The sequence below is a fragment of the Nomascus leucogenys genome, unplaced genomic scaffold (genome assembly GCF_006542625.1).
Source record: "Nomascus leucogenys isolate Asia unplaced genomic scaffold, Asia_NLE_v1 000903F_72717_qpd_obj, whole genome shotgun sequence".
Lineage (NCBI taxonomy): Eukaryota > Metazoa > Chordata > Mammalia > Primates > Hylobatidae > Nomascus > Nomascus leucogenys.
This window is the reverse complement of record NW_022096080.1, coordinates 18773-26926: the sequence shown is the minus strand read 5'-3', so window position 1 is coordinate 26926 and position 8154 is coordinate 18773. Positions and strand designations below refer to the sequence as shown.

General features: G+C 43.3%; 1 pseudogene; it reads left to right on the top strand.

The window, feature by feature from the left end:
• Positions 1 to 1070: 1070 nt before the first annotated feature.
• Positions 1071 to 2453, top strand: LOC115833809 (annotated as a pseudogene).
• Positions 2454 to 8154: the final 5701 nt, after the last annotated feature.

Genomic DNA, 8154 nt, shown 5'->3' with positions numbered 1-8154 from the left:
AATGAAATGGAACACACGCACACACACAAAAAATAGAAAAACAAACAAAAAGCTAGTTCCTTTCAAGGATCAATAAAAGAAGAACTCTAGCAAGATAGAAATTTTCAGCAGAGAGATGACACAGTTTACCAACATCAGGAATAAAAAGAGGAGATCACTGTAGACTCAGAGGACATCAAAAGCATAAGGGAGGCTGGGCGCGGTGGCCCACACCTGTAATCCCAGCACTTTTGGAGGCTGAGGTGGGTGGATCATTTGAGGCCAGGAGTTCCAGAGCAGCCATGGCCAACATGGCAAAACCCCGTCTCTATTAAAAAGTCAAAAATTAACCAACCATGGTGACGCATGCCTGTAATCTCAGCTACTTGGAAGGGTGAAACATGAGAATCACTTAAACCCGGGAGACAGAGGTTGCAGTGAGCAGAGATGGCACCACTGCACTCTAGCCTCGGCGAAGAATGAGACCCTGTCCCACCAAACACAAATAAAAAAACAAACAAAAACCTCTATGAGGGAAGGGGAGGAGACCTCTTAGAACTAAAAACGTAATACAGCAAGGTCACAGGATAAAAGTCTACAGAAATAAATTATATCTCCAAATAACGGCAATGAACATGTGGAAAGTGAAATTTAAAATGTAATACCCTGTATTTCCTAATAGCTAGAAGAGAAAATTTGGAATATTCCCAATGCAAAGAAATGAGAACTTTCTGAGGCGATGGATTTGCTAATTCCCCATATTTAATTATTATACATTGTACGCATCAAAACACCTCTCTGTGCCTCACAAATATGTGCAATTATTATGTGTCAAGTAAACATAATTTAAAAAATATATTTTTTAGGGCGGCGGTGGCGGCTCCCAGGACCGTGGCCTTTTGTTTGGAGTGGCTGCATGTTTGTGTGTTGGCGGGGGCCGGAGCCACCAGGTAGTCGGCCTTTCCAAGCTTGCTCCCTCCCAGCCGCCCCTCGCGGGGGTGGGGGACCGCCCTGTGGGCCGGGCATCCCCTCAGGTGCTGCCGCCCAGCCCAGCCTGAGGGGAGGAACCCGCCGGGCCTCACCTAGCAGCCCAGCCACCTCCGGAGTTGCAGCCTCTGCTCTCAGTGCTCCAGACCCGACGCTGTCCCTTGCCCCTCGGGCCGAGGCCATGAAGATCAAAGATGCCAAGAAACCCTCTCTCTCATGGTTTGGCATGGACATTGAGAGAACTCTAGTAAAACTCTCGTACTTTGAACCTATTGCTATCACAGCAGAGGAAGAACAAGAAGAAGTTGAGAGTTTAAAAAGTATTCGAAAATATTTGATTTCTAATGTAGCATATGGATCCACCGGCATTAGGGATGTACACCTTGAACTGAAAGATTTAACACTTTTTGGTCGAAGAGGGAACTTGCACTTTATCAGGTTTCCAACCCAGGACCTGCCTACTTTTATCCAAATGGGAAGAGATAAAAGCTTCTCAAGATTGCAAACGGTGCTATGTGCTACAGGAGGTGGTGCCTACAAGTTTGAAAAAGATTTTCGCGCCATTGGAAACCTCCACCTGCACAAACTGGATGAACTTGACTGCCTTGTAAAGGGCTTGCTGTATATAGACTGTTGGTTTCAATGGACATGTGGAGTGCTATTGTTTAGCTAATGCCGCAGAACCTCAGCAATGCCAAAAGATGCCTTTTAACCTGGATGATCCCTACCCACTGCGTGTAGTGAACATTGGCTCAGGAGTCAGTATTTTAGTAGTCCATTCCAAAGACATCTATAAACGAATGACTGGGACAAGCCTTGGGGAGGGTACATTTCTGGGTTTATGCAGTTTATTGAATGGCTGTGAAAGTTTTGAAGAGGCTCTTGAAATGGCATTCCAAAGGTGACAGCACACAAGCTGACAAGCTGGCCCATGATATTTCTGGAGGAGATCATGAAAGATTTGGTTGGCCAGGTTGGGCTGTAGCATCTAGTTTTAGGAATATGATTTATAAGGAGAAGCGAGAATCTGTTAGTAAAGAAGATCTGGCAAGAGCTACTTTAGTTACTATCACCAATAACTTCAGTTCTGTGGCACGAATATGTGCTGTTAATGAGAAAGTAAACAGAGTTGTCTTTGTTGGAAACGTTTTATGTGTCAATACCCTGTCAATGAAACTTTTGGCATATGCACCGGATTTTTGGTCAAAAGATCAACTGAAAGCCTTGTTTCTAGAACATGAGGGATACTTTGGAGCAGTTAGTGCACTTCTTGGGCTGCCAAATTTCAGCTAAAGCACCAGGTCTCTCTCTCAGCTAATAAATGTCATCCAAGAGGAACTGAAACCAGAGGCATTATTACTGCATTGTTTGTCACTGGCAACCAAAGGATAAAAGAGTAGCATAAGCTGCTGAATGTTGCCATATTAAGGGAGAGAATTTAGTAACGTGAAAAAAAAAATAATTTTAAAAAGACAGTAACTGTATAATCTCTGACAAAAGGGAAATACTTAGATGTAAATCTAACAAAATCTGAATAATGCTGAAAAAGACACAATGCAATGTAAGGCGGGCGTGGTGCCTCCAGCCTGTAATCCCAGCACTTTGGGAGGCCGAGGCAGGTGGATCACCTGAGGTCAGGAGTTCAAGACCAGCCTGGTCAACATGGTGAAACCCCATCTCTACAGAAATACAAAACTTAGCCAGGTATGATGGCAGATGCCTGTAATCTCAGCAATTCAGGAGGCTGAGGCGGGAGAATTGCTTGAACCTGGGAAGCAGAGATTGCAGTGAGCCAAACTGCACCATTGCACTCCAGCCTGGGTGATAAAGCAAGACTCCGTTAAAAAAAAAAAGAAACTTACACGATGTAATGTACACAATGCTGAAGAAATAAGTTTAAAAAAACCAAAAATACAAAAAAAAACCCTAAATAAATGGAGAGATGTATAGTGTTAACAGTTTGCAAAACTCAACATGGTAAAGATGGCAGTTCTTCTCAAATTGACATATAGGTTCAATGAAATTCTTATCAAAATCCAAGCAAGATTTTTATTCTAAAATTTATGTAGGAAGTTAAAGGAATTAGAATAGCTAAAATAATCATTAAGAATAAAAATATAAGGGGAAGAACCAGTCAACTTGACTTCAAGACTAATGTATTACATTGTTGTATGTTGTATCATTGTATATAAAGGCAGAAAGCAAGTCCGGGCCCCCTGGCTCATGCCTGTATCCTCAACAACACTTTGGAAGACTGAGGCGGGAGGATTGCTTGAGCCCAGGAGTTGCAGATCAGCCTGAGCAAAAAAGGGTGATACTGACTCTACCAAAAATAAAAGAAAAAAAAAAACAAAGCTGGTCACAGTGGGCTTGCGCCTGTGGTTCCAGATACTCAGGGAGGCTGAGGTGGGAGGGTCACTGGGTCCCTAGATGTTGAGACTGCAGTGAGCAGTGATACTACCACTGCACTCCAGCCTGGACTACAGAACAAGACTCTGTCTCAAAATTTTGTTTTTTTGTTTTTGAGACGGAGTCTTGCTTTGTCACCCAGGCTGGAGTGCAATGGCGTGATTTTGGCTCACTGCAATCTCTGCCACCTCCCGGTTTCAAGTGATTCTCCTGCCTCAGCCTCCCGAGTAGCTGGGATTACAGGCATCTGCCACCACACCCAGCTATCAATAAAAAAAATTTTTAATAAAAAAATTAAAAGAATGTCAACATTATGCCTTATACAAAAATGAACTCAAAATGGATCAAGGGTGTAAACATAAAATGTAAATGTATAAAACTTTTGGGAAAAAACATGGAAGAAAATCTTTTGGATCTAGGGCAAGGCAAAGAATTTTACAGTTGGCATGGAAACATGATCCAGAGATCTTGTAAAGCTGGTTCTTCTCTTCCTCCTTCTCTCTCCTGCTGTGTCATTTCCTTTGGGTGATGCTGTGGCTGGAAACAGGAAATGCAAATAGGAGAGCATTAAAGGCAACTAATTGGGTCGTGTCTTGAGTTTTTTTTTTTTTTTTTTTTTTTTGAGACGGAGTTTCCTCCCTCTTGTTGCCCAGGTTGGAATGCAATGGTGCAATCTCGGCTCACTGCAAACACCGCCTCCTGAGTTTAAGCAATTCTCCTGCCTCAGCCTCCCAAGTAGCTGGGATTACATGCATGTGACACCATGCCCAGCTAATTATTTGTATTTAGTAGAGACAGGGTTTCACCTTATTGGTCAGGCTAGTCTCGAACTTCTGACCTCAGTTGATCCACCTGCCTCTCCCTCCCAAAGTGCTGGGATTACAGGTGTGCACCACCGCGCCAGGCCTACTTTTTATTTGATCAAGAAATGAGATAAAAAGAAAGAAAAAAGAGAGAGAAAGAGAGGAAGAAAGAGAGAATGGAGGAGAGAGGAGAAATGAAAGAAAGAAAATTGGAAGAGTTGAATCATAGTTCTTTGAGGAGTGGATTTGAGGAGTGAGTCAGAGAAAAGTAAAAAATAAAAGTACACAGAGTTGAACCCAGGGCCTCAAAAATGCCAAACACAAGCTCCTCTATCACTGTCATATAAAGAAAAATCCAAGCTAAAATAAGAAGAGACAACGTCAAAAGAAAGACTATTGCAATAGGAGAACACTCAGCAATCTATGCATCTCAAAATCAAACAGAAAACGCTTTTCTTTTCTTTTCCTTTTTTCTGAGATGGAGTCTTGCTCTGTCACCCAGGCTGGAGTGCAATGGCACGATCTTGGCTCACTGCTGCCTCTGCCTCCTGGGTTCAAGCGATTCTCCTGACTCAGCCTCCTGAGTAGCTGGGATTATAGACGCAACACCACGCCTGGCTAAGTTTTGTATTTTTAGTAGAGATGGGGTTTCACCATGTTGGTCAGGCTGGTCTCTAACTCCTGACCTTGTGATCCACTTGCCTTGGCCTCCTAAAGTGCTGGGATTACAGGGGTGATCCCACCATGCCGGCCTATGCTTTTCTTTTATAGGTAGGGAGGGCTAGGCAAAACTTTAGCAAAACTTTTAAAGGAAATAGGGCAAGCAAGGGGGATAGGACTAGCAGGGTCTGACACCGAGTGTCTCCCTTGTGGTCAGCCAAAGAGAATAAGGAGATAAGGGGCAGGGTCTGCTTTTTAGTGCTTACCCAGGCTTGGGCAAGCAGATTTCAGGAGACTGCAAGGAGAACAGTAGAAGAATGGAAGCAGTTTAGGGGCCTGACTAAAGTTTGGTTAAAACAAAGCAGAAAATAAGAAATGGTTTCCCCTTGGCCAGCACTTGGTCATCACTAAGCTACACACCTAACTCTTCACTGAGAGCACTTTGATTTTCTGAAGCCTTGAATCCTTCATGATTTGTTATTCATGTTGACTGTAAAAGATGGACTTACCACTTTTTTTTTTCTGCATAGGGCTTGTGATGGAAGAAAAGTAGTGGAAATAAAAATCAGGTCATAGCTGCGTGCAGTTTACATTGCAGTTCTAAGCAGATTAATTGTTAAAGCTTCAGTCTTCTCTTATGAGTAGTAAGAATCAAGTCTTGATTTGGGGCATTTCTGATTTCCTTCAGAAATATCTTACCCTAGGAGGCAAGGATATTACAAGTAAGGTTTTCCCTGGCTAAATACTTTGTGTTTGTTTTGCTCAACAAGATTTGACAAGATTTGTTGGCAAAAACTGACATTGGGGGAGACAAAGAGAAACTCATTTAGCATTTTCTTAAGAAGGGTCTCCTTTCCAGGAGCGATGGCTCATGCCTGTAATTCCAGCACTTTGGGAGGCTGAGGTGGACAGATCACTTGAGGTCAGGAGTTTGAGACCAGCCTGACCAGCATGTCAAAACCCCGTCTCTACTAAAAATACAATTTTATCATTTTCAGTATTTTAGTACAAATACTAAAAATAAAATTTTTGTATTAGCTGGGCATGGTGGCAGGCACCTGTTACCCAGCTACTCAGGAGACTGAGGCAGGAGAATCGCTTGAACCCAGGAGACAGAGGTTGCAGTGAGCCGAGATTGCAACACTGCACTCCATCCTGGGTGACAGAGTAAGATTCCCTCTCAAAAAAACAAAACAAAACAAAACAAAACAAAAACAAACAAACAAAGCGATGGTAAATACAACCCCACCCCCGACAAAATGCAACTACAAACCTCACTGGCTTTCCTAGGTGGTTTAAGTTTTTGATTGAGAATAGGCAAGGAACCCCAGGAACAACTCTTCCCCCTCAGCAGGTGCCTGACCCTGGGACCTCCTGAAACTTCTAGAGCAGTGCTTCGCAAACTTTAGCATCAGAGTCACTTGAGGGCTTATGTAAACACAGGAGCCTGAGCCCCATACTCAGCAGTTCTGATTCAACAGACCTAAGGTTGGCTCTGAAATTTATTATTCTGCTTGCAGCACCCTAATCCTCCACCCCTTGCTCTCCTGTGCAGTGTCCACTGTGGCTAATATGCCACTGTTTGCCTGGAGAGAACCAATGGATACCAGGAAATTAAAGAAGAAAAAGTATGAAACAAAAAGAAAATACATGGCATGTGTGTATTAACCTTCCTCCAAAAAACGTATCTCAAAACAGTTGTAATCAGATGGATCGAGAAAGAACATGAAACGTTTGTTTGGTTTTTTCGAGCAGAGGAAGTGCCCAACACAACTGTGATCTACTTACCTTTTACTCTGCATGTATTTTCCATTGTGACAAAACCTTTTCCTGTTTTTTTCATATGGGGCCTGGGTTTGCTGTTACCAGAAGTTCCCAGGCAATATTGGAGTGACTGAGGAAATACAGGAATATGAATATGAATCAGTCTTATGGAATATCCGTAGGGAATGTTGATCCGTATTGGTTTCTGCTTCTCGCATGTTGAAGACCTCTAATTCCCCGACAGTCTTCGGCCATCCAGCGTCCTGCCACTCCCATCTCAAGTGACTAGAGAGCCACAGCAGTCCTTGTCTCAGTATTGGATCACACTTGTGTCCCTGTGCAGGTCGACAGGGAGAGACTGGTGGAGAAATCAGCAGACAGATGCTTTCACTCTACTCCTTTGCCTAGAAAACAAAAATAACTAAAATGAAAAAAAGATGCCCACGGGCATTTTTCTCCTTTCTTCGTCTTTGCGTCTCTTTAATCACTGCACAAAATGGAGGGCCTGGCGCGGTGGTTCATGCCTGTAATCCTAGCACTTTGGGAGGCCGAGGCGGGTGGATCACGAGTTCAGCAGTTCGAGATCAGCCTGACCAAGATGGTGAAAGCCCGTCTCTACTAAAAATACAAAAAAATTAGCTGGGCGTGGTGGTGGACGCCTGTAATCCCAGCTGCTTGGCAGGCTGAGGCAGCAGAATCGCTTAAAAATGGAAGGCAGAGGTTGCAGTGAGCCGAGATTGCGCCACTGCACTCTAGCCTTTGAAACTCCGTCTCAAAAAAAAAAAAAAAAGGGAGTGAACGTAAACCTCCTGTGCACGCTTTTGTTTGGGGTCAAGAGACCCCCGTTGTGATCCCATTCTTCTTTCCCCCTCGTTACTTTTTTGTCTTCCTTCTGCTGTCGCAATCGCCTTATGTGATGTTGAGGCTCACAGCATAGAGGTTGGGGATAGTTCAAGGCAATGCATTGGAGTACATTTTTACTCTCGTAAGTGCAGAAATAGGATAGAAAAATGTGAGGAGGCAGAGAACTGCCAGAGTAAAACCATCACTTGGAGGTGCCGGGGATCAAACCCGAGGCCTCACACATGCAAAGCATCCGCTCTACCACTGAACTACACCCCCTTCCTAAAAGGCCTCTTTGTAATAATTTTCAGGAGGTAACTTTCATTTCCTGAGACTCTCTGTGAGCATGCTGGTAGTACTGGTCAGAACTGTAGAGCATGGAGAGCTACTCTGAGCAGGAGATATTTGAAACTAATGGGGGATACAGATTCTTTAGAATACTGTGTAGGACTTGAAATGAAAAAAGATTAGAAAAGTGTCAGATAATAACCACAAGAAGTTTCCATTGTGGCTTCAAGACGTTGAGTTCTTAGTGTCTCCTTCTATTATGCTTGGCAAGAATCAAGTTCTGGTTTTCGTTTCTTTTGATTTCTTCCAGATATGACACAAAGCCATTGAAATTCAGCCTTTCCCTACCTAAAATGCTTCATATTTGTTGTTTACTCAATTGGAATACCAAGGGTAAGATTTGATGGAGGAAAGCAATAAT